We start from the raw sequence: 4238 nt of genomic DNA on the forward strand, positions 1-4238 counted from the left end.
ATTAACATGATACATTTGTGATAATTCATGAAAGGACATTTTTATAATTGTACTATTACTAAGGTCATCATCTACAATATGATTTACTGTTGTTGAGTCCTTTTTTTCTTTTAATTTTTATTATAGTAACATATATACAACCTAAAATATTTTCTTTTAACCACATTTACGTATATAATTCTGCGTTGTTAATTACATTCACAATGTTGTGCTACCATCACTACCATCCATTACCAAAACACATATGGAATTCTTCATGAATTTGTGTGTCCTCCTTGTGCAGGAACTGTGCTGATCTTCTCTGTGACATTCCAAGTTCAGTATATGTGCTGCTGAAGTAAGCACTAGCAATAAAGTATTTTTAATTAGGGTAGGCACACTGATTTTTTAGACATAATGCTATTGCATATTTAATAGACTACAGTATAGTGTAAAGATAACTTTTAAATGCACTTGGAAACCAAAAAATTTATGTGACTCACTTTTTTGCAATATTTACTTTATTGTGTTGCATCTGGAACCGAGCCGTCAATAGCTCCAAGGTGTATCTGTAGTATAGAAAGGATAGGTGGATGATTCATCAAGGATACTGGAACAACTAACTATCAATTTAAAGAATAGTAGAGCTTGGTCCCAATCTTATGCAATACATTGAAATAAATTTTATGTACAGCAGATCAAAGATTCAAACATAAAAAATAAGCCATCAATATTCTTTTTTAAAAAAAAAAAGCTGCATCATGTGGTGTTTTGGCAGGACACAAAGACCAGAAACCAGAAAAGGAAAATGTTTAACAGATTTATCACTTAAAAATTGTAAGCATTTAATGGTAACAGATGCCCATAATTTATATTAAAGATAAATGAAATCAGACTGGGAGAAAATATTTGCAAATCACATCTCTGACAAAGGACTTGTACCCAGAATATAATAAAGAGCGCTCTAAACTCAACAGTAAGAAAGCAAGTACGAATGTCTCTAGATATTATCAAATGTTGCCTGGGAGCAGTTTGAAGCTGTATGTACCCAAGAAAAAACATGTTCTTAAATTTAAAAGGGCATGAACCCATTGTAAGTAGGATCTTTTAGGAGGCTACTTCAGTTAGCCCACCTCAATCAGGATGGGTCTCAATCCTATTAATGGAGGATTTTTATAAAAGAAATGAATTCAGACATGAGAAAGAAAGCCACAAAGAGCAAAAAAATGAAATGGAACCTGGAAGAGAAGGAAGAGACCAGAAAACTCCACATGTGCACTGCCATGTGACAAGCTAAGGACCAAAGTTCACCAGCAGCCAGCCTCAGAATGCCAGTCTTGGGCAGAAGACATCACCTTGATGATGCCTTGATTTGGACATTTTCCTGGTCTCAAAACCCTGAGCTAATAAATCCCCATTGTTTAAGTCAACCATTTCATAGTATTTGCTTGAGCAGTGTAGGAAACTAAATCAGGGGCAAAATCACTGAATTAGAAAATAAATAATAGACTTGAATGGATATTTTCCTAAAGAAGATAGATGGAATGAAAATAAGTACATAAAAAGATGTTCAACATCATCAGCTATTAGGGAAATGCAATTTGAAACTTTGATAACATATCACTATGCACCTCTTAAAATGGCTTAAATAAAAATCCTAACAGGGTGGGCCACAGTGGCTCAGTAAGCAGAGTTCTTGCCTGACATGCCAGAGACCTGGGTTTGATTTCTGGTGTCTGCCCATGCAAAAAAAAAAAAAAAAAATCCTACCAATACCAAGTGCAATTGAGGATGTAGAACGACTACAAGGAACTCTCATTCACTGCTGGTAGGAATGTAAAATGTATAGCCACTCTGCAAAACAGTTTAACTTTACCAGTTTCTTGTAAAAGTTAAACATACATTTACTATGCAACCCAGCAATCATGCTCTTGTGCATTTATCGTAGAGAAATAAAAAGTCATATTTACACCCAAACCTATACATGAATAGGTTTGGGTGTATTTGTCTTTATTTGTACATGTCTTTATTTGTAACAGCCAAGAAACAACCCAGATGTTCCTCAAAGGTTGAATGGTTAAAAAAACAAAAAAACCTGGGACACCTGCATAAAATGGAACAACACTACTCAACAATAAAAGGGAACAAACTATTAATACACTCAACACTTTCTGTTGATCTCAACAGCATTTATTTGAGAAAGAAGTCCAATCTCAAGGGGTTACACCCTGTATGACTCCATTTACGTAACATTCTCTAAGTGAAATTTGTAGTGAAGGACACCAGATCAGTGGTGCCAGGAGTCAGGGTTGGGAGACATGGTGTGGCTACTAAAAAGTAGAAGTGGGAGTTGCTTGGTGGTGACAAAACAGTTCTGTATCTTAATTAGATGATGATTTCTCAAATCTACACACATGATCAAATTTCATAGAACCCTACTGTGCTGGTTTGAAATGATATATGTACCCTAGAAAAGCCATGTTTTAATCCTAATCCCATTTTGTAAAGGCGGCTGTTTCTTCTAATCTCTATTCAGTACTGTATGTTTGAAGTTTTAATTAGATTATTTCCCTGGAGGTGTGATTCAGTCAAGAGTGGTTGTTTTAGCTGGATTAGGTGGAGATGTGTCTCCACCCAGTCCGGGTGGGTCTCGATTAGTTTACTGGGGTCCTATAAAAGAGGAAACATTTTGAAGAAAGCAAGAGATTCTGAGAGAGCAGAACGACATAGCCACAAGAAGCAGAGAGTCTACCAGCCAGCGACCTTTGGAGTCTCCTGGGATGCTTCATGAAACAGGAAGCCAGGAGATAAAGCTAGCAGATGATGTCATATTTGCTGCGTGACTTTCCAGATGAGAGAGAAACCCTGACTGTGTTTGCCATGTGCCTTCTCACTTGAGAGAAAAACGCTGAACTTCATCATCCTTCTTGAACTAAGGTATCTTTCCCTGAATGCCTTAGATTGGGCATTTCTATAGACTTGTTTTAATTGGGACATTTTCTTGGCCTTAGAACTGTAAACTTACAACTTGTTAAATTCCCCTTTTTAAAAGCCATTCTGTTTCTGGTATATTGCATTCCAGCAGCTAGCAAACTAGAACACCTACCTTCCCCACTCCCATAAAAAGAGAGCATATAGAAACTGGACTGGCGAAATCCAAATAAGGTTCACAACTTACTTAATAGTATCGCAGCAATGTCAATTTCCTGGTTTTGGCAAAGTAATGTAGTTATGTAAGATACGATTGTTGCGGGAACCTGAGTTAAGGGTACACAGGAACTCTGTTTTCGCAATTTCATGTTTGTCCAACATGATTTCAAAATAAAAAGTTATAATTAAAAGAAAAGGGAAAAAAGGTAAATGAAAAACCAACATACAACAGAAAAAGAGGTAGTATTCAAAATATAGAGAACTCCTATAAATCGGTAAGAAAAAAGATCAATAACACAATCAGTAAATGGACACATTTCAGGAAGAGAAGAGATACAAACAGACATTCATTAGGTAAGTGTCCATATATCCATATTCAATCTCACTAATAAATACATTTGGATTAAGACAACAATGAAATATCAATTTTCTTTCATAAGATGGAAGACTGATGGCCAGGGATAGAGAAATGTGTGCTCACAAACTGTTAGTGGAGTACAAACTGGCCAACATTCTTACAGGACATCTTGATGGCATCTGTCCACATTTTAAATGTTTACACCATTTGACCTAGTAATTCTACTTATAGGGCTCTATCCTATATATACAGAGATATACACAGAGATATACATTGCAGCGTCGTTTCTAATAATGAAATCTTAAAATGAGCTAAATGTTCATCACAGGGGATTGGTTATGTAAATTATTAAAATGGCAGCTAATATTTATTTAGTACTTACAACATTCCCAGAACTCTCATAAGTGCTTTAAGGTATTAATTCATTTAAGCCTCAAAACAATCCTATGAAGTATGTTCTAGGGACCATAGTTCTCCCCACTTTGCAACCAGGGAAACTGAGGTTCATTGGCAAGTGGGGAATGTGGGGTTCACTTCCAGAACCCACTTCTAGAGTCTAGAATTCAGATTATTAGCCATTATGACATTCTTTTGTGTGCTAATATGGAAGGACATCCAAAGCATGCAGCTAAGTGTAAAAAGCAAGTTGCAAAGCTGTATGCATAATATGATCCTAGAAAGTTTGCATCTAAAAAGAAAGAGTCTCAACAGACTATCTTTTGGGTTTGATATTTTTGGAAATATTTACTCT

The 4238-nt window shown here is 35.8% G+C and overlaps 1 non-coding gene across 1 annotated transcript; it reads right to left on the bottom strand.

The window, feature by feature from the left end:
• Positions 1-238: 238 nt before the first annotated feature.
• Positions 239-345, bottom strand: LOC143678486 (U6 spliceosomal RNA). Its single transcript, XR_013173292.1, has one exon. It is a non-coding gene; the product is annotated as a U6 spliceosomal RNA (small nuclear RNA).
• Between the last annotated feature and the right edge of the window lie 3893 nt (positions 346-4238).

The sequence above is a fragment of the Tamandua tetradactyla genome, chromosome 3 (genome assembly GCF_023851605.1).
Source record: "Tamandua tetradactyla isolate mTamTet1 chromosome 3, mTamTet1.pri, whole genome shotgun sequence".
NCBI classification, from domain to species: Eukaryota; Metazoa; Chordata; class Mammalia; order Pilosa; family Myrmecophagidae; genus Tamandua; species Tamandua tetradactyla.